This window comes from Peromyscus californicus, unplaced genomic scaffold, assembly GCF_007827085.1.
Source record: "Peromyscus californicus insignis strain IS unplaced genomic scaffold, ASM782708v3 Scaffold_17__1_contigs__length_78620276, whole genome shotgun sequence".
Taxonomy (NCBI): domain Eukaryota; kingdom Metazoa; phylum Chordata; class Mammalia; order Rodentia; family Cricetidae; genus Peromyscus; species Peromyscus californicus.
In genome coordinates this window covers 17,563,943-17,587,307 of record NW_026294469.1, presented here as the reverse complement: position 1 = coordinate 17,587,307, position 23,365 = coordinate 17,563,943, and the positions used below count along the sequence as shown (strand labels likewise).

Genomic DNA, 23,365 nt, shown 5'->3' with positions numbered 1-23,365 from the left:
ATGGACCCCACAAGAAATTTACAGGTTCCTTAATGTCAGAAACTAGTTTCATCTCATTTTATTTTGCCTTACTTCATTTGTTTTAAGTATTTACATCCACCTTAGTCTGAAAATTGGGATTTACAGAGATTAACAGATTGTAATTCTGCAAGATAAAGCACAAAGAATAGATAATTAGGGAGACAGAAACTGTGGCAAAAAAAAAAATAAAATAAAAGGAAGCCATTGGTACAATTAATAGATGAAAATGCTTGCTAAGAATCTCCATTCAACGCTTTGGATAGATTGCTTGCTGTCTTGCTTTTCTAACAGCAAGCCAAAAGATAAATTCATGAGAAGACACTGGATTTACTCTTGGTATAACACAGACCAGCAAATAAACAAAACATCCAGTTGCTCAGGAAAAAGCCAATCTATTCCTCACATTGAAGAAAAATATCTCCGGGGTTTTTATAAACCTGCTGCTATGTCAAGTAGCAAACAAAGTTTTGAATGCTATCTCATATAATATATCAGCCAAAGGGGCTTCATCTGGCTATTTTGTATAATGCTTTTTGGCTCTGGCTGAAGCACCTGATCAAAAAATTGCGTTTTCTACATTGTTACACACACATTGATTCAAGCCATTGATATAAACAATATTCAAAGGGAAAAAATTAAGCTGCAGTGTGTCTGTGAAAGAAGCCAACACAGAAATTGAACACATATATACCCATACCCAGTGAATGTTCATTTTAGATTAGTTTGTGCTTTTATTTGGCTCTAGGAGGAAATGGGACATTTCTAATGAGTGCTCATCATTGTGGCAGCCAGACACTGCACAGATGATATGAGCCACTAATCGCCAGGGACAATGTTTGTCCAGATGTGGCTCTATCTATGCTACAAAGCATCGTAAATGTCAAACCCCTGGTTGAGATGCAGTTGTGCGTTTACCATACACAAAGCCAGCTAGAGAACAAAAGGTACCAGATAGGGACACATAAATCATTACAATGGGACCAACAGATCAACAGCATCGCCCCAAGAAATAGGATGGCCCCAGGTCACGCTTCTTAGATCACCAGTCCCTTCTCAAAATGCCCTTTTTTGTTTGTCCTGTTTTTTCAAGAGGCACCATGGGCTTTTTGTAATTAAAGTTGTATTGATTTTGTATTTTTAAAAAAGGATTATAAAAGGGCCAGCATGAACCAGAACAAAGGCAGATAATGGATAGTAAACACGAGGAAAGCTAACAATCCACAAATGTGCTTAGAAGAGTTCTTGCATACCTGCTCCCCAAAGTTGATTCAAACACTTTGATTCAAAAGCCCCGTCCTATGTACCAGCCTTTTCCGGTACTGGACCTAACATTGACTTACATTGATTACAGCAATTATGTTTGTAGCCTTTTGATTTCCAAATCTTTAATTCATCTTAAATGAAATGTTTGTTCCTGGATTGCAAATACAGTGGATGAAGCCTGGGGCACAATGATAAAAGGGCTCTTTAGAACTTCAGAACTCCCTTTGTTGGGCACAGAAGCCCACCCACAGACTAGGCAGGCTGACACAGCCTCAGGAGGCACATTGAGTTAAGGATTCACTCTGCTTCCCATGTCAGAGGTAATTGGGAGCATTAGGGAATATAACTTGACTGCTTCTGCCGCTCAGCCCTGGTGCAGTGTCCAGCATCTTTTAGGCCCTGTGGGGACATCAATTCTACAAGGCCATGCAACTTTACACGTTTTTAAAAAATATAGCCAGATGCTGTCATCAGAATTGTGGTACCGACTATTTTCCCAATTCTTCAATGTATGTGTGTGTGTGTGTGTGTGTGTGTGTGTGTGTGTGTGTGTGTGTGTATGTGTGTGTGTGCGTGCACGCGTGCAGTGTCCATGTATGTTCCAGTGTATAGATGAATAACTGTTTGTAGGTGTACAGGCCTGTGGCTGCATGTGCATTTTTAGGTCAGAGATCAATTTGAGTTATCCCTAGGTACTATGTATCTTTTTTTTTTTTTTTGAGACAGGGTCTTCTTTTGGCATGAAACTTCTTGATTAGGCAAGGCTAACTGGCCAGTGAGTCCCAGAGATCCTCTTTTCTCTAACTTTCCAGCATTCTAATTACAAGTGCTCACCACTGCCCCCAGCTGTCTTTTGAAAATGTAATGTCTAGGTATTGAACCCAGGTCCTCATCCTTGCATAGCAGACCATTTATCAACTGAGCAGTTTCTTGAGTCTGAGCAGTTCAATTCTCTTGAGGGTGTTTGCTCTAGTCTTTTCAGACTCACTGAGTAAAACATGCCACACCTAGGCTTTCTGCCTTCCTGATAGATACTCTGTCACACAACTCTGTTTGAGGAGCAGTGGAGGGAACTTAGCACCCTATGACTGTGTGAGTGTAAGAGGCTACCGCTGCTAAGCCAGCAAGGCTCCCTCCAGGAAACTCTGAAAGCCATTTTATTACCTTGCAGAATTCCCAGTATGGATGGTTTCCCAAGAGGTTGAGGAAGTGGCTCTTCTCTGCCAAGGTGATGATGTTTTTTTGTTTTTTTTCATCTTGCCCTCCCCAGTGAGGCTGGTCACTCATGTTAAGTCTGTACCTTTAGTGGCCAATCTTTGGGTATCAGGTTCTGGAACTGAGTTCAGGACGAAGGCTATGCTACATCTCTCCTCTCTGTCTCCTATTTGCTCCGCCCCTACATTACTATGCATAAACACCCTCCTAGTTTCAGTCAAAATGTAAACTCCTCAGCAAATCAATTCAGATAAATGAATTGTTATTTGAATCTCAGTTTGTGTAGGAGATTGAAACTAAAGAGAAAACGAGATGTTAGAAGAGCAGCGGCTTCCATGAGGCTCTCTGTGGGTTACTGGCTAGCATACATAATGATGGGACTGAGACAATCAGATAGCGATCTGGAACAGCTAAGCGAAAGCGATTGATGTGATACTTGTGTGGATCACATGGGAAAACTTCAGAATTTCAGTCCCAAAGCCTGTGATCTGTTTATAGCTGTATGACTACCTACTTGCTGAATCCTAAAGAATGCAATTAAGGTATGCAATTAATCAGCACCTTCCTCTTCTGTTAATTGTAGGTATGTGCATACACTAAGTCACTTTCAGCTTTGTGAGTCTGGGGAAACAATTTCTATACTGGTAGTTTGGTACCAAATGCTGATGTATTTTCTACTTACATACTTGAAACCATACTATGTCTAAACCGAAAGTCTATAAATAATCACTAAATCAATATTTACAGGATGTCTGCATCAAGCACAGCTTTATGTAAAACAGGATGAAATGGAAAAAAAATGGAACACGCTAAGACAAAGACTTTTCAAGAAAGTGATATTAAGACATAAAACTGCTTCAGATATAAATTATGTGCATGGGGGACTTTTGGACCCAAGCAAAGGAGCAGAGAACAGTCATCATGCACCCTGTGATGTGACAGGAGGGGTTGTGGGAATTGATGGGGAAATGCCAGACTTCCAGGAGAGGAGAACACTGAGACAATGTGCTTGCAATGAAGGACCTATAGGAAAGACTGGCTGGGAGGGGCCAGAGAGAGATGGAGTCCTCTGTTGTGCTTGCTGTCATGTAATTCCAAGGGAAAGCATTGGAATCTCATCCCATCTTTCCCACAGAGCAAGGAGAGTATTGTGCTTTTATCACGTGAAGGAAGTGTGTGCTCAAGATAAAGACTTCCCTGTGAAGACTGAATGTTGATTCCATATTAACCTTTAAATTATGCGGTAAAGCTGAGAAAAGCTAACTGAGGAGCAGAAAGGAATGACATCACCAGAAACTTCACAAACATCTATGATGTTGCCTGGGAAGACTCTTGGGGGACTGCTCTCCGGCAGGAAGAGATGAAGAAACAAACATAAATACAAAGTCTACATTTGGTTTGTGCCTTGAAGCCACTGGCATTAATTAAGATTCTACGGCTTCCAAACAATTATGACATAATTAAAGTAAGATTCTTTCTACAGTAAAACGATAAGAAATGACTTTTAGAAACCATGGGAACCATTAAAACAGCACATCGGCATCAAAATGAGCAATATTTACTAGTATTAACACTATTAAAACGCCTTTGAAGACAAACTCGGGCAATTATTACGCAGAACAACTCACATGTGGAGACAGAGAGCAGTGATAATTAAATCCCACACTCTATATATCTCTCTTTTTTGTATTTGACAGAGCAGTCTTTAAGAGAATCTATTTTAACGGCGTTGAATTAGCAAGACATTCAAATAGAGAAAGGGCACTTAGCAGGAGGTCGGTATTCAAGGAGACACAGCCTCTATCATCATTGTTATTTTTTATTATTCTTACTCTTTTGGAGACACTAAAGCTCCATTGGTGGGCTGGTATACACACAGATAAGTTCAGTCTCTGCCCCATAAACTTTCTCTAATGGTGTAGCACACCCTTAATTACAACGGACAATGTGCAGCTAAGTTGGGTGAATTATGCGGGGCTAATAGATGGAGCACTAGAGACTTGGGTCATTGGTTTGGATCAGATGGCAAGCCTGTGTCCAGCTGATCAAAAGCATCTTGGCAAAGCACGGGGCCTTCCAGGAAATTTGGAGGCCTTGAATGTTAGGCAGATGAAAACACCACTCCAGTTAAAAGCAATCTTAATAGTTACTGAAATGGTTTATTTTCTTTCTAGTGTGTGTGTTTAAAAAGATTCATGGGGGGAAGGGGGAGGTTGCCTGGATAGTAGGCTGTGTTCAGAGTGAGAAATAAAAGAGAGACGGTGAAGAGCCTGTGTTCTGATTCTGTTGTTCTGTAGGGTTACATCATCCCAACACTCAGAAAGGGAATAGTAAGGACATTAGCAGTTCCTAAACACACATCAGTATTTATTTGAAAGGCTATAAGACTGTTTCTTAAAAAGTAAGTAAATATCCTACCGAACTATTAGTGATATAAAAGGAATAAGGATAAACAAGAGGGATGAGAAGGAGCCAGAAGCCTCACACCCTAAATAGGCTCTACCTACCTTCCTTAAAACATACAGATGAAAAGACAGCATAAAGGGACATCTCCTGCCTCTGTGCCCAGAAGTAAGACTCTTGTCTACATGCTAAAAATAGTATGCTTTTTCTTTGTTTTGCAGACTGAGGGACTGAGCTAATTGATTCAAACTACTCTGTACCCACCAATAACTATTGTTACATTTCTAGAATGGATTCTGGAGCTTGAAGAAGAACTGCTCAGTCATTCTACCATTGTGCCAAATCAATGTGTTATGTCAGAACACAGGAAATTGTCTTAGTATTTTAAATGTTGCTAAGTGTTAGAGCAAAGGTCCAGAGTCATTAGAAGGCAATCTTGGGGTTCAAAGGGAGAGAATGCAAATTATAGAGAAACTTCATTCTGATCTTCAGCTTTTAGGAGGGATGCCAGGGAAGGTAGCTAGGTGCAGGGGCGCTGGCATACCCTTAGAGTTTGAACACGATGTGGGGGGAGTTGATATTACTTCTGAGTAGTAATTAAAGTATCTCACACTTTGATGTCTTAAACATTTGTTGTTAGCACACTTTCTGTGTCACATTTTTTTTTTGCTCAGACTGTGAGTTCATAGGAGCCTGAAGGTGTGCCTTTACCATCCCAGTTTCACCTTTGGAGGTGAAACAGAAGGGTCACATGTTCAGTGCCTACATGAATTTGAGAGTTCAAGGTTGGAAAACTGGTAAGACCCTGTGTCCACATAAAAAGTATAAAAATGTCTGGGCATGAAGTTCAGTGAAACTATGGGTCTGATCCACAGTACTGCCAAAAAAATTAAAATATAGTATTTGACACTGGTATGTTTTAATTTGAAATTTCATATTAATTTTTATAGTGTTTGCATATATCTAATAAATTATCTTGAGGATGAGGCTATTTCTACACATAAGCTTCATGTGCTTCATATATACCTTATACATGCAAACTGAAGGTAAGTTTATGCTGTAATTCTAAGTACTTTTATGAATATTGACTGTGACCCTTCACACTAATAAGGTAATGTTTGGAATTTTCATCAATGGTATTGTGCTAGTATTCAAAAAGCTTTGGATTTCAAAGCTGCTTAGATTTTGCATTTTCACAGCAGGGGTGCTCTGTCAGCATTTGTGGGCAGGCTAGGCCTCCAAAGCTCTGGCTATAGCATGTGTATCTCTACAGTACTAAAACAGTTGCTGATACAGATGCTGGTGGATGAGTAATGTAGCATGGGCTTGATCTATAATCATTCATGGCTTCGTGGAGTGAGGGCACAGAAATTGGCTATAGGGAAGAAATGGAGACCATTGAGGATCAAATAACCAGCCCTTCCTAGTTTCCATAAGGCCTCTCTGCCTGATGGCCTCCAGGTCACCCTTCTGCTTCTTGACATGTGTCTAACACACTGTCTTGTTTACGGTGACCCTTCTATTCCATGTCTTTCCTGTTCTCTGCTTGTCCATGTCATCCACTTGGGATTCTCACCTTTTTCATTTTCCTATAACATTTAGAATCTATACCCTTTGATTGTTTTATCACACAGTCACCTGACTTACTATCTAATCCCTTTAGGATGATAGAGTTCTGTCATTTATGAATTTAAAAGAAGAGTTGACTTCCTTTCATTTCCTCCTTGTAGTGTGCCATAATGTCGGACATAAAACATCCACAACTTTTAGAGTCCAACTGAATATTTTCACAAAATAATCATAAGCACTCAGTATTAATTAGACCATGCGAAACTATGCTGAACTATGAGAAATATGAAGGGATCCTCCAAAATTTCAATGGCTTAACAGTAAAGATATGGTTTTACCCATCCATGGTTCCCTGACTATTCTAGTTCTCCAGAAGGGTTTTCTTCCATGACCACCTTCATAGTACTATAGGCAGGGAGAAGAGTACTTCAAGGCAGTCAAAGATTTTCATCATCTGTGCTTACATTTCATTGATTTCCATAAGCCATGGGAGGAAGCTCCACCCAAGAAAACAGAAAGGGACCAGACATTGTCAGGCTCAGCACAAGGCAGTGAGACATTAATGGGCAATTCTGCTATACTTATAAGGACTATTGTAAGAATTCCAGGCAAGGGAAAAGTGCAGCATTTTCCTCAGATACATTAACAGTCAGGCAAACTGAGAAAAATATTCCAAAGACATAGTTTGGAGGCAGAGAAAAATGTATATATTGTTCACTTTCAGGAACCACAGTTAAAGAATGATATATATTTTAGTACAAATTCTTGATTCTTATTTTTTAAAAAAGCAAGGCCCAACTGACTATTACATTGAAAGGGAGTCACTGGTTGGGAGTTAATATATCAAAAGCATATGAATAAAATCCTAGTAACCATGTTAACAAACGGAATAAGTGTGATATTTTATAAAGGGGATGCTGGTTGCACATTAAATTCACAAAAAAGAAAGGTTTATGTGAAAGGCAAAGTTAAAAAAAAAGTCTAATTAGATGGTGACATAGACTATGGATGAGCAGCATCTGACAAGGAAAGATAAGCAAACACCTTGAATTATTGAGTGTATACAAATCAGCATGTCTCCACTCACTCCCGTCAAGGTTACCAGGAGCCAGACAAAGAGATGAATGACACACACCTTCATTATTTAGGCCAATTCTCCAGTCTGTCTGGAGGTGATTGGGTTGCCCAGATAAACCATTTAACGTTTATCCCCAAGCAGTGGGTCAGATAATAATTTATCTCATTTGGTCTCTAAAGAAACTTAAAAGAAAAAAGGACCATGAAATTGCCAGCTCTCTTATTCAACCGTCTTAACTCTGAGTCTGATTGATCTCTGACCATTTGCTTGATTGAACTGTTGCTCATCCTAGCACATTGAAAATGTTAAAGACATTTTAAAATATGCAGATTTGGTCAGAATGTCTAAACCTAGGGAAAGTGTCTCTTAGAGAAGAGCAAACCATTCTATATGGTTGTTTTGACAATCAATAGCATGTCTTAGATATGTTAAACGTATACTATTAAAAACAGAAGGGTTGCATCCCCAGAGACATGCCTGGGAAAACATGAATCTAAGTACATAGAGCATTTCCGCAACAGAGTCCATCAGGACTAATGTTTATTGGTCACCAGATAGTGGAGTAGAGATCTCTGGGTTTTGAGGATATTTTGTGCCTCAGTGGTTGCTGGCACCAGTTGAGACACCCCAACTGAGACCTGCATTTCTTGCTCTTGCTTAGCTTTTTGAATATGTTGGCTTGACAGTACTTATTTATTTATTTATTTATTTATTTATTTATTATTTCACAGTAAAGACAAAGTTTTCTGTTTGTGCCCTGACCCTGGTGAAATATCTATTAAGTAGATTCTATATCTTTGGCATTTAATGAATGGATTTTGGAAGACATGAAACTCAATTCCATCATGTGTAGTCGGAAGGTTTCTCCAGTCCCTCTCAGGCCCATAGCCACTCAGACCCAAGTAAACACAGAGAGGCTTATATTATTTACAAACTGTATGGCCTAATGGCTCAGGCTTCTTGCTAGCTAGTTCTTATAACTGAACCCATTTCTATTGATCTATAAATTGCCACGTGGCCACAGCTTACTGGTACTTTCACATCTTGCTTCTCTTGGCGGCGGCTGGCATCTCCTCTCTGCCTGTACCTCTACTTTTCTTGTCTCTGTCCTGGATTTCACCTGCCTATAAGCTGCCTTGCCATAGACCAAAGCAGTCCATTTCTTAACCTATGGAAACAACACATATTCACAGCAGAATATACAGAAAGACATCCCACAGCAACCATGAATGAAACCTCTTCATCATAATTGCACACCATCTTTAAAGCTTTCTCCACAAGACCGATGATTATTAATTTTTATCACCATCTCTGTTTGGTTTCATCCCCCCAGACAGCCCATTGTGATGTCAAGAAAGAATTCTCATTCTTGCTTAGTGGTTTGGGCATGGGATTTTTCAAAGTTATAAACCACAATATACACACATAGTTTTAAAAGTAATAATGAAGGTAGTCATAACTTGTCACAAACACCATGGTTTTAATGAAGAAACACATCTAAGTGAACTGGACACAGAGCTAAAAGTCTTGCCATGGAAAATCTCAGCCACCTATTCAGACTCAAATTTAGGAGTCTAGCCCTGTCTAAATCCTTAAAAATTAAAACTGGCAGTAGCATTAACATAAGCAGATCAACCAAGTATTCCTAAAACCACAGCATTTTCTAGAAGTATTAAGGAAATAAAGCACAGAAGGGTCCTTCACAATTCACATTCCCTTTCTCCCAAAGTATCTGCTCATGACTGGTTCTCACAGCAACCCAAGCTCTCACATACTGTCCTGAGAAATCTGTCTGCAAGGCCAAGCAGAGGAATGAAAGATGGATTTCAGAAAGGATTCTATTGGAGATTAAACCAGAAATCCCTATGGATTCCACTGCTTTACTCCTCCTACAGAACCAGCAAACTAAAAATGATAGAAAGTCTGGCCTGTATCCATTTTTCCCAAGACTCTGGAAATAAACATCTAACATCTCTTATAACTACTTTTAAACCAATATTGTTTATGGACACTTTACCATAGTTTACAAGATAAATCTAGGAATGGCTGAACTAAGAAATACTATCCCCAATCTCAAATTTGATAAAAATAAGTTTTTTATTATAATTTCTTTTGAAAATTAGGCAAAAGATATTGTACTTACATTTGTGGTTGTATTTATAACTAGATCTCCATTCCACTAGAATAACTATATGCAACATTTTATTCATGTGATTTAAACAAAACAAATGGTACTGTATTTAAGTAAGATTATCTGTTTCCCATACAAAGTTTTGTAGCAATCTGTATGCCTCAGTTATCTCTGCTCAGAAGACCCCTGTGTGTTCCTCTCCTTCCTCTTCCCTGATTGCAGATGCTTCAAAGATGTGGATGTTAGATGTTGCCAGCCACTGTCTGCCCCATCTTTCCTAGGAAAGTACAGAGCAAATCCTTCCTAAATAAATTCATCTAAGGTAATCCATGTCCTCAAATGACTACAGCTTTCAATCTAATTTGGTTTGTCCTCAGACCCAAGTGGAAGGTAGGAAGCTGAAAACATTGGCTTGAATGAAGAAGAACTGCAGCTGGGCAAACAAATTAAAAACTGAAATTATCACCATCCCTCCAGCTGTTTCTTCCCCACTTTTGATGAACCTTGGGTTAAAGCAGGAAAATTAAATGGGGTATTGTGCTGTTCACAGGGGCTGGAGCATGTATTTCCTCTGATCTGCTGCATGTTTGCATGGAATGGGATAGCCATTTCCCCACTGAATGTCACTTTGGGTTTTTGTTCCTTCTCTTCTGAACATGCCTAGAATGTACCTCCAAGTGAGTCTTTAAACAACCAACCAGTCTGTAGCAGCCACTATAGTCCCTCTGCCCTTCACCACTCAACAGTCTATCGTGTGGTCTTTGACACAATTTTAGGATCCTGTAAGCTTAGGTTTGAGAACCATGGTACCAGACGCAGCAAGTCCTGGTGAAAGAATGATCAGATGTGGAAATGTTTCTGTGACACTTTGGGTTCCCCATCACCATCAAATATTGCATTCTACTCTCTGAGACCCTCACTCTTTCAACTATCTCCAGAGATTCAGGAATGAAGTAATCAAGGCCAAGACAAGCTACAGGGATGAGGATGCGACTCCCTTTTCATTGGAATACACTTTTTAAAGTTCTGTTGCTTGCTTTCCTAAAGTCATGAACCTCTCAGTACCCTACATGAGGGTATTTCTTCCCCAGCAGACTCCATCCCTCAGTTTGCCTCCTTCATGGCCTCATAGATGATTTTGTAGTCTGAACCTAGGAATGTCAGAATGAATCCCACTATTTTATTTCCATAGTTAATTTTATTACTTTCTGATGAATCAGATGTATAAGAACAAATGCATCAATAGTGGGGAAAATTCAAAAATAAAATGGAAACATACTCCTGGTTTTGTTCCATTTTGAACCAACAGTTCACTAGCCCTGGAACACATTACTGAAACCAGGCTGTGTTTGTTTTTAATACCAGTGTGCTTGTCATATAATATAACAGCTTTTTATTTTCAACGATATTAACTGTCTGCAGGGAGAAAGAGGTAGCAGACCTCTCCAGGACCTGAGAGTCTTATAAATAAATGAGTTTTTTAACCTCTACTGTATTACAGATATCTTTTCAATATAATATTAAGAACCTTTGTGACAGGATCTGTCATTTTAAATACAAAAAAATGCTATGCCCATGGAATAAAAATACTTACTTGGCAGATGAAAAATATTTTTACTCCATTTTTACTTCCTATGGCTCACAGTTTAGGAACCATTGTTGCTACACCTGGCTGTAGTCACATGAGGACACTGAGAAGAGAATGACTAGATAAAGCAGGGGTGGGGAACCTCAGTTGAGGGATGGTCAATCCTAGTGAAAAAGCTTCACAATATCTCTTTTTTTCCTCAAGTCCACTCATCTCCATCTTAAAGTTTGAACTAACTCGATACAGCTGGAAACATTGAGGACTTCCAGAAAGTTCCCTGTAGATTATGAACACGAGCACAAAGAATATCGTTATGACCTAGCACTTCTCAGGCTCCCTCAATATCCAGAGACTAACTCTGGTCTCAAGAGGCAAACAGCTACATCACATGCTTGGGTATGGAACAGTCAACAGTGGGATGATGGGACATTGTTAATACCAGACAGTTTGGAACATTTATCATGCTTAAAGCTGTGTGCAAGGTGTCTCTGGACTCAAAGCAACATCTGTTCTAAAGAAGCTACAGTGTCCAATTGATATATAATGCAATATCCTTGCATTTAAATGCATTTTAAAGGCCATTAAAATGAAAATAAAAAACTGTATGTGTCACACAAATAACAAATAGTGAAAACATGAAACCATGTCCATGGTTTTATAGTTAACTAAGATGATTACTTTCTTTAATATTGCATCTGATGACAGAATAATAAAAAATGAAGGGTTAAATTATAAAGATTTATTTGATATGTTAAACAGATAATACATGATAGACACATGATAGAAAAGAGATGACATATATATATACATATATATATATGTATATATAAATAAATAGATAGATGGATGATAGATCATGATCATCTCAAATGGTCCATCAGCCACACTTGAGGTACAAAAAAGGGTAATGGAATTTTCCATTTTCATTCCAACCATGTATCTTTTGGCAAGTACAATAATTGTAATGTTTCATTAAAGTTAAAAAAGATGTATAAATTCATGTTAACTTCTCTTCTTGGTTTTGAAGAAATATCTTGGGTCTATTAGGTCTTTGATAGAATATGATGAAATCTGTCTTTGGTCTGTTGTTTCTCACCACTGTAGTTCAGCACACAGAGGACCTCTGCTTCATTGCAGCTCAGGGGTCACACCTGAGGTTGACATGAAGATAGTTCCATTTGTAAAGGTACCACTCAAGGAGCTGAAAAACAGTTGTTGTTTGTATTACTTAGCTTTATCTTTTAATTTTCTTAGTAACTGAGACATTACTATAAAGAATTTGTAAGATGCAAACTCCTCACACCACAATGAATTTCTACAGAGTTATAATAATTCTGGGGCTTCATATTGGTTTTACACTTTCAAAATCAATCACTTAATGAAATTGTCCACCAGTTTAAAAAAAAAAGGGAGGAAAATCCATGACAGAGTTCAAACTAAAAAAAGAAAAATTAGATTTATATTTTTTCAGGACAAACCCTTTGTTAGTTAGTGTTGTGTAATGGGAACAAGCACCTAATTCATTTACAATGAATAATTGTAGATAATTCATTTACAACAAGTTAAGTTTGGCATCACAGTTTATAGAGGATTCTTCCCAAGACCAATCTGTTCTGTTGCTTTGAGGCTGTGACAGTATGTTACAGTGGGTGTGATGGTTTGAGTAAGAGTGTTTGAGTATGATACCATTGGATCATATGTTTGAATGTTTAGTCACCATGGAGTGAGACTCTTTGAAAGAATCACAAGGATTAGGAGGTGTGGACTTGTTAGAGTAGGTGTGGCCTTGTTGGAGAAAGACTCCTACTAGGCCAAATCTCTCTCTGTCTCTATTGCTGTCTGTCTGTCTGTCTGTCTGTCTGTCTCTCTCTCTCTCTCTCTCTCTCTCTCTCTCTCTCTCTCTCTCTTCTCTCTCTCTCTCTCTCTCTCTCTCTCTCTCTCTCTCTCTCTCTCTCTCTCCTCTCTTTCTTTCACACGCATTCTCTCTCTTGACCTGTGGATCTGGATGCAGCTCTCATCGACTCCTCCAGTACAATGTCTGCTGTATACTTCTCAAAAGGATAATAATGGATTAAACCTCTGAAACTCTTGGAAGCATTCAATTAAATGTCTTCTTTTTATAAGAGGTGTTTTGGTCATGGATTCTTTTCAAAGCAATAGAACTGTGACCAAGACAGTGGGTACCCAAAACAGAGAAAACTTTATACCTCACAACGACGGGAAAGGAGGCAGGAGTGGAATCTAGGAACCCAAAATTTACTTAAAGATTATTTTTTCTCATTGACTTTACATATTCTCATAGTTCAGCCTCAGAATGCATCTGTTGCAGCAGGTATCTTTTACAAACTTAGCAAGTTCTAGAAGTATCTTTCCCCGCCATATCCTTTTCCCATTCTTTCTGCTTCACTCTCATTACCAACATTTTGCCGTGGAGCATACGAGATTTTAAATTATAACTTTGGAGTAAGGCCTGCTGTGGTGGCTGATATTTTGTACCGTATGCTTATATGAATATGGAAAGGATTTTTCTCCCAGTGACCTTTCCAAAGGTTTAGGTTATTAAGATGAATTTAAATATATTTCTTTTAATTACTGTACTCTTAGAATATGAAACCCAGGTTTATTTTCAGTAGCTAAACTTGAAAAGATCTTTTAAACTTGTTGAGTTTGGCCTTTGCAAAATTGATTTTTTTTTTAAAAAGTCAAAAACCAAAACAATCAAGCAATTTTCCATTATTCCTGACTTCAGCTTGGATTGAAGTTTTAAATCAAGTATTTGGAAATGTCACTGTGGAGAGAAGTAGAAACATCTGAACTAATGGCATGGCGGCCGACTGGTTTGCTCTTTCTCCTGGATAGAAGAGAAAGCGGGGCTTTGCCATAGGTCACATGCTTCAGATATCCATCTGCATGCAAACATTGTGAGAGGAAGCTGGCCAGAAGAGTCATACGCCAACAATTTCTACCCTCTATTAGGCTCATTTATTTGAGTTTACAGTTCAAGAAACAAATTTCTCCATATAAAAAAAAACCAGAAAAAGTAAATATACCAAAGCAAACAGCAACGACAAAAAGAGGATGAATAGAGGAAGGCTATTTGCCTATGGAAAGACTGAACTGAACAGGGTCTCCTGTTCAACATCCTCATGGGCACACCTCACCCAGGTACACTCTTTCTATTCATGCCACTCTCCCCTACATATCTCATCTTTAAAGTATTGAATCAATTAGTCCTATGATAACATTTTGAGACATCCACACATTTGTCTCCACCGTAGTTATCAATGCCTTTTTAAAAATGTTACATCATAGTCTCCCCCAAAGCAGTTATAAAACGACTTGAGAAGTAGCCAACCTGGCTGGTATGGTGTGCGTGTTAGAAACCGGGACGTTTCTGTAAGCACTGCTGCTTTTCTTCTCTTTCTCTTGTGACTAGAATGTTAGGCTTTTCAGATCTAGAGATGGGAAAGTCAGGGGAAGAAAAACTATCTTGCTAGTCCTGTCCCCACCCTCTGTGTCTTCTGAAATTCAGTCTCTTATCTGTTGCTTTACAGGGATTCTGTGATACCTGGTGGAGAGCAGCATGAGCTTCTGGGACAGTTTGCCCCTGAAGTTGTTGTATAGGAGGTTCCTGGACATGTGTGGCTTCCAGTGTCCACCTCAGTGTGGCTACGGACTACAACCAAAAGTGGGATTTCTCTGGCCTGAACCTTCCTGCCATCACCCCAGAGCATCTTTGCATCCTTGGTATAGACCACAGGCTGTGTTTGTGGAACTTGGAATCTATAGAATTACTTTAAAACAGACAAACAAACAAAAAACAACAAGGAAATGACTTCCATGGACAGTTAAAATAAATAAATGAAGTAGGATTTCCAGGTTCTTATACCTCAATCATATCAGATCCAAGAACTACGTGTCAGCCTCAGAACAGGTATGGAGTGACCTTCCTCCTCTATAAAGCAAAAGGATGAGAAATTACAACCTTCGGGTTATATGTTTTTGTGAGACAACTCTTTAACCTCCCAGTTTCTGAGTCAGTCAAAGATTACTGGGTTTAAATGTTTTGCCACTTCATTAGATAAGACAGACCTTCCTGGTATTGAATGACAAACATAAGATGATACCTGGCCACTGAGGAGGCACCTTCTGTACCAGTTGTTCTATGGACATTATTGCAAGTGAAAGGTTTTTTTTTTCCCAACTTTCTCATCCATCATTGTGCAAAGTGTATCCAGTCAGCCATAGCATTTTCAAATCCCTCCCACAGTCTCCACAACAGCAGCCCTTCTGAATTGCTGGTAATGAGGAAAGCTCACAACATCCCTCCTTATTGTTCTTGTTTGGAAATGGGCAATAAAACTTTACCACCTCATCATTATCCATTACTTTAAAAAATAAAATAAAATAAAAACAAAACTAATTTACATTTTTTCTGACAGGCATTTTTGACTGACAGTTGTCCACACCTCAGTGGCTGTTCTGTTCGGTGTACTTTAATTTTGAGCTTTCACGTATTTGAGAAGCCCATTCAGAAGTAAATTCTCAGGGAAAATTGAGCTCTGTCATGGATGGATTAGTACTATAATAGTTGGTCACATATCTTGCATGAAACCTTTCAGAAGCAAGGCAAATGAGAAGGAAATGAAATTCATTTCATACTTCTTCAAGCACGCTAAGAGACTTTCTCTCCAAGTAATCTGTGAAGTAGCGCCGGTTTATTGGAGGTTCGTATAACTACCATTACATTATACCTTGTCACAATCTCATGTATTGGGTGACTGCTTTTTCTGAACGGATGGTACCTGCAAAGTGCTCTCTGAAGGCAGTGAACAGCAAGTGTCGTTTCTTTGATCAAAATGTATAGGTCTAGGGAATAGCATAAATAAAAGTACTTGAGCTAAATTGGGCCATTATAGGTCAGAGGTGAATGAAGTCTGAAAAGCAGATATATGTGCAGAGGAATCATCATGTTTGCTTTTTGATATATTGGTAAGCCTGAAACATAAAAGGGAAGGTAACTAAACAAGGAGAAAAGGAGAGAAACAGGGAGAGAGAATCCTTGGACAAAAAAGAAGCAGTTGTAACCTGTAGTCATGAGTGCTACAATACCATGACGTAAACATGTGTGAGGAGTGTGAGCCAATGTCATTCATTTACCATGTGTTAAAAGACTTGCTTTACAAGTCAGGACACCGTGTAAATTACTCAGAAGAAAATAAAGACTGGTGTGACAGTTTTATTTTGGTAGACTCCTAGTCCGTTTTCCCTTTCCACCAATACTAGTGTGAGCCAATGTCATTCATTTACCATGTGTTAAAAGACTTGCTTTACAAGTCAGGACACCGTGTAAATTACTCAGAAGAAAATAAAGACTGGTGTGACAGTTTTATTTTGGTAGACTCCTAGTCCGTTTTCCCTTTCCACCAATACTATTTCTTTGATTAACTTACTTATTTCTCTAGAAGCCCCGGCCAGCCTTGAACATACTATGAATTAGAAGTTAACCTTGGATTTTAGATTCTCCTGCCTCCACCTTCCAACAGTACTCCATCATACCTAGCTTTTTTGGTACTGAAGTACAGATCGAGGCCTTCATAGCTTCTCTGCCATTTCTCAGGTGAGCAATTCTCCAGCCGTTGTTTTTTAGGGTAAAACAACAAGAAAACTAGACCCACAAGAAAAAAACCCAGACTATAGAAAATGTAGAGACAAAGTTCAATTTGCAGTTACTTTTTTATGAACCCTAACCAAACAAACAAAAACGACGGGATCAAGTCTTTCCTGGCAAGAATTAATTCTCTCTTTGAGGTCTGTGCAACTTGCTGCCTTGAGGTGGTTGATGAGACAACCTGAAAAGCACCATGGTAGCTCTAGGGGGCATTTTCAGCATATAAAAAGAACAGAGTCCACATGAGGGTTTTCATCCCTTTCCTGATTAATTTGACTGAAGCCCCAGTCAGTTTCAGAAGAGTTGCAGTTATAGTGTTAATAGCTAAGCAGATTAGGTTGACCAAAATGTTTAACATCTGGATGTCTTATCAGTAGCCAAGGTGGCAGAGGCATGCAAACCTGTTCTAGGAAGAGAGGCAGTGACTCCTCAATCTGAAAGGGCCCATGTGATACCTCAACAACAAGCACAGGCTTTATGTGTTCCTATTGGTGACTTCATTACTTTTGTTTCTATTGGAGAACTAATATTTCTCTCAGGCAAAGGAAAGATAGAATACTAAAGCCAAGCTTTGCTGCTCACTTTTGCCTTGTGGGTACCATATAACAAATGTACACATAAGCATATGTATGTGTATATGTACATTGTATATATACACATGTATGTTTGTACATGTATACATATCTATAAAAATAATATATATCATAACACACATATGATTAAACAATTAAACAAACCCTGAAAGACTCAGATAGGGTCTGTTGGACAAGCCCAATACTGAAGTGAAAAGAAGTGTTGTCTCTTTGCCTTTTACAGCTTGTGGTTTTTAATTGTTTTCTGTCAGTAGACATTTCAAATTCTCTTCATCATATATTTCAATGTCCTTTGGTTGCAATGTCCTGAATATTTCATTAGGACTGGTGTTCCTAAATACTGTATGTGAAAGCTATCAAAGGAAATAGCGTAGGGAAAGGGCAGGACAAATGTCCGTTGCCACCCTCTCTACCTCTCTCCAGAATGTTTTGCTATTGGCACAAAGGGCAAGGAGAGGAATAGAACCCACAGGTCGTCATGAGTCACAGACCACAATGACCAATTAAAACATTGCTGGTGATGGGAAGGAAATGGTCATGGGTATTCTACTGCAGGGGGTTAACCATTATGGACAATTATGTATCTCACCCTAAAGCAGGAATGATTAGTGAGTAGATTTCGGCTAACGGTATACTACGGTACTGAAGAGATTGTGGAACAAGCAACCTGAGTCAGAAAGAAAATTAATGAGAAAGTTAAGGTAAAGCCACCTGCTGAGATATCTCATTCTGTCACCAAGCCTAGTTTAAAACCTAAGGGATTATGGGAGTCCCGTGCCACTCTGGTGGACTCCAATTCAGACTGTATGGGAGTTGCTATGAAAACCTGCCTTGATTTCACACCTTCCTGCTAAAAGATGTTATCACCCTGCCAGCTCTCTGAGGGCAAGAAGCTTGCTGGGAGAAGGAAAGCAGGCTGACAACCCTCAAAGGGGCCCCAGGTTTGCAGCTGGCAAAGGCAAAGATCAGAGCCGGATTCGAGACGTTCCTGTCCCACACGGCTTCTGATAAACAGGCACACATTAAAACATTAAGCAACCCTTCCCAGCAATCTCATGTCCTCGGCGTTTCCTTTTTCCTTTCCTGAGCCTTTCTTTTATTAGCCACAGTGATAATGAAGCTAATAATAACCTGCTCATTCCTGCCTCTGGAGTGGCACTTAATAATTTATGATCTCCATTTTCCTCTAAAATTCAACACAATTCACCCTTAGAAAAAGAAAAAAAAAAGAATGAAGTTGCACACAGAGGAAAAAAATGAATTATGCACTAAATTGTAAATATTCCATTTCTTTTGCTGATCTGAAACTCCCCAAAGAAATATGAACACTTGATTTAAATTCAGTTGCAGTGACATTTCCTAGCAGAGAAGAATGCTTGCACAAGTTCACAAGTGTTTCAAAAAGACAACTTTTTTTAGGGGATACTAGTACATTTTAATGTGTTTTGAAAAGCTATCCTGTTTGTGCTTAAATTCCCCAAAATGAATAAAATATTTCTGAGATAAACCCCATTCTTTGCAGAGATGTTATAGCATGTCTGCAAGGTGGAAGTTTGCATGTTTGGGAGGATTTTTCCCCATGCAGCTTCCTGCCTTGAGAGAGGCAAAGGTTACAAAAGTCATTCCTAGCACACTGCAACCTTAATTGACAGACAACTAGCAACGTGATTGGTCACAGCCAAGAGGGATGAGCCAATAAAGTCTCAAAGGGCTAATGATCTTTCTTTTTTATTTATGTTGGATTGTTCCAAGTGTGGCTTTGATATGCCATTGCAAGTTTCCATTCTTGAGTGCTATACAAAATTACATATGATAAAAAAGATATAATATCAGTCCAAGCACTTCAGACTTGTGGGATAATAAGCTACAAATGCAAAGGAAACAACATACTTCTTTGATGATTTTTTTAAAAATGCATATCACATCTACAAAGGTCTTTGAATTGCCATGGCAGGGTTAGCTTACCTCACTGTTTTCTATGAATACAATAAAAATGGTAAAGTTTGCACGTTAGAGTTCAACATCACTGGTTTTTTTTTTTTTCTTTAAATAGGTACCATGATTATCATTACTAAAGAAGTTACAATGCTTAGAATGAGAAACAAAATGACTGGCTAAGATGGCACAGCCTAAAGTCATAAGATAGGAGGCAGGCAGAATCAGGACAGGTAGGATCAGGACCTAATAACAAAACACATATCCCAAACGGCCTCTTCCCAGCAACTCCATTCTTAATGTCCTGGGCTTGACAAAATTACTAATTTTGTTTTGTTTTGTTTTGTTTTGTTTTTTGTTTTGTTTTGTTTTGTTTTCGAGACAGGGTTTCTCTGTGTAGCTTTGCGCCGTTCCTGGATCTCGCTCTGTAGACCAGGCTGGCCTCGAACTCACAAAGATCCACCTGCCTCCCGAGTGCTGGGATTAAAGGCGTGCGCCACCACCGCCCGGCTCAAAATTACTAATGTGATCAAAACTCAAATGTTTACTCAAAACGGAAATGTTGGAGAATCCGGGCCTGGTCTGTCACATGGTGATAGTAGTAGCAGGCTGTAGGAAGCATCTGAAAGAGAGAGGGGGAAGGGGGAGGGAGAGGGGGAGGGAGAGGGAGAGGAAGAGGGAGAGGGAGAGGGAGAGGGAAAGTAGAAAGAAACATTGGCTGGAGGAAGTGACCAGGAACTATCACTGTATGGACAATGAAGATGTGCTTAACCCAAGAGGCTGCACTCTCCTTTCACTTTCATAGAGCACCATGGCCATGCCGAGCAATTCTACCTTAGAAAAACACCAGGATGACAACAATGAGTTAAATGTGCAAGCACACCCACATAAGCAGACATGCACTCAGGCTCTTACACACACACACACACACACACACACACACACACACACACACTCACACAAAGAGCCTTATTTTCAGTTCTCTATTGGAATAAGTTAGATTTTAGAATGCAGAGTTTTGCAAATTATTTTTGTCGATAGGTTCAAGTAGATGTTGTCAAGCTAAGATGCCACTGATTTCTGTCCTATGGGAAAGGAGAGTCTATGCATGGCCTTTTCTCTCTTACAGATAATTAATGAGATCTGCATCTATTAGCAAATTTGTAATATATGACATTGGTATCATAAAAGATTCCATATTAATGAATAAAATGTTTGACATTTATTCATTTTGTATTTTCTAAAGAATAATAATCTAACTGGAAATCATAATTTAGCATACTTAAGTGTGACTTAAATTTTTAAGAGAAAACCCAGAAGAAACTAAACTCATAGGTTTTCTTACTGTATTCCCTGGTGCCTAAGTGGGCTCCCTTATTTTATAACTAGGACCAATTTCCATTTGCGTGTCTTTGAACATTTCTTCGAAAGTGCAGACATTCTCTATGTTCTTAGAGAGCCATTTATTCCCTTTTGGCAGTTTTTATGTGTTACTGAAGAGTCCAAGATGGATATTAACATTTTAAGTTGCCCTTTTAAACATTTTCCACTGATATAGTTCTAAATTTCGAAGAAAGTTAACTAGGTAGTCACTGGAAAGCATTCTTACACACACACACACACACACACACACACACACACACACACACACATACACATGCGCCAACACATAAGTACTTACACACACACATTTTTTCTGAAGAAAAAATTGAACTATCACTTTTGATGATGATTATACAGTCTAATTTTTTTCAATTGCCCATATTTAATATTCTATTTAAACAATATATGCAATGTCAGGATGTCTTCAGTAGGCTTACTATCACTGGGATGAAACACCATGACTGAAAGCAAGGTGGGGAGAAAAGGGTTTTTCTCACAGTTAATAGTTCATCATCAAAAGTAGTGAGATCAGGAACTCAATCAGGGCAGGAACCTAGAGGAAGTAACTGATGTAGAGGCCAGGGAAGGGTGCTGTGTTATTTGCTTGCTCCTTTTGGCTTGCTGAGCTGGCTTTCTTATAGAACCGAGGACCACCAACCTAGGGATGGCACAACTAACAATGGCTGGGGCTGCTCCCCATCAGTCACTAATTAAGAAAATGCCCTAAAGCGGGATATTACGGAGGCATTTTCTTAGTTGTGATTTCTTTCCCTCTGATGACTCTGGCTTGTGCCAAGTTGACATTAAACTAGCTAGAACACAGAACTATGCTTGCTTTAATGTTAGAGAGGAGGCAGACAGTGAGAAGGACTGGGACACAATAGGGACCAAATGCCTCCTCTATGTGTCAAGCCCAGACTGTCTTAAGATGAAGGCAGGTGGTCCCTGAATACAGGTCTTCTAGTGTTTCAACAAAAATTAAACACATTTCCTTAAATTCTCCTATTTCTGAAATGTGGCTTTCAAATTTCTATAAACATCAAATAAGGCAAAATCCAAATCCCATCTACAGGTCACATCTTGTAGTCCCAGTTTATAAACTCAATTACACAGAATTAGGTAAGCCAGTCTATGATATCAAACCACTTGTCCAAGGCTGAGGACATGACCTAATGTCTGTGTATTCTTGAACAACATGTATATATCTCAAACAATGAGTTTTTGAATCCTACAGTCTAAATTTTCCTCAGCCAAGCTGTAGAACAAAAAAAGGTAACATTTCCTAATGGAATCTAAGTTGAAAGGCAGAGGTGAATGCAGAACACATATTTATTGAGAACAATGGTATAAAGTTCTATTATTATATGATTTTACTTTCCTGGGATCTTCAAGAGTAAGACATGGATGTATTATTGGCTCATGTTCATTTTAAGGCTTCCTATCTTTGCTATAGAATCTAGTATAGATTTGCATGATGATAGCTAGTCAGGTCTAATTTTGAATGGTAGCACTGTTTTTTTTCCCTTTAGTCTCTGCTTATGGGAAGTTAGACAATTTTCCTCTCTAATCTATATTAGAGGAAACTGAGAAACAATGTAAAATGTTGGGACATAGAAAACACACTGAGAATAAGTACCTGTGTTTGAAGTTTAGTCAGGAGACTAGAGAAGAAGTGGACAGACAGCACAGAACTTCATCACTGGAGACATAGAAAGAAACATTAAGTCCCACATTATTCCAAGTTTAGTAGTTGGTGGAGTAGACTCTGGTAGTTGTAGGAACTACAGCTTCCTGCTCCCCTTTGAATTGACTTGAATATGGACTATTGTGATAAACAAATGACTTTCATCTAGGATTTACCAAAATTAAGGTGTCTCATTTCACTTCGTTTTTAATTAAACCTGTATTTTGCATGAGTGAGAGGGGAATCAATGCTCAAAAACAAGAGATGGCTAAGTCGTGGCAAATACCTCCTTGCTTAGTTGTTAACACACCTTCCTATTCTCTCTTTCTCTGTGTCTTTTCCACTTACAGAGAGGAGGCTAAGGTATGTGAAGATGATAGTGTTTGAGCAATCACTCAAAATAACAAACGAGAGAAAGAAGAATAAATTACATAAGAATGAATAGCAAAACAGTAAGATGTAAGCAAAATGCATTTAGAGCTAGAAAAAAAAAACATTCAGTAAAGATTGACTGAGTCTGTGGGTCAGCTACAGAGAGTACGCTTAGCATTCATTCTCTGACCACATCTCCAAAAGGGAAACACTTGAATGAGATTATCTAACTATAATAAAATTAAACCATTGAACACATTTTAGACTGAACTTTGTGACTATGATGAGCACTTATTTTTCTAGGCAGCGTTATGTACAACCAGGGAATTTGGTTACAGCTCAGGAGTACAGAAGAAACAAGAGAGGAGGATGCTTGCTAGTTACTTTGCTCTCTGGCTGGCTCCCTGGGGCATGATCAGTTACAGAGCTGGGAACCAGCTCCAAGATCAATGTTGCCAC

The 23,365-nt window shown here is 38.8% G+C and overlaps 2 long non-coding RNA genes across 5 annotated transcripts in view; both read right to left on the bottom strand.

The window, feature by feature from the left end:
- LOC128112611 (uncharacterized) overlaps nt 1-23,365 on the bottom strand; it is a 235,094-nt gene that overhangs the window by 186,377 nt on the left and 25,352 nt on the right. The gene's annotated exons all lie outside the window — the stretch shown is intronic.
- LOC128112612 (uncharacterized) lies at nt 7,409-22,553 on the bottom strand. Its single transcript, XR_008219059.1, has 4 exons — nt 22,487-22,553; nt 20,016-20,089; nt 15,158-15,223; nt 7,409-12,469 (listed from the first exon to the last, which is right to left on the bottom strand). It is a non-coding gene; the product is annotated as an uncharacterized LOC128112612 (long non-coding RNA).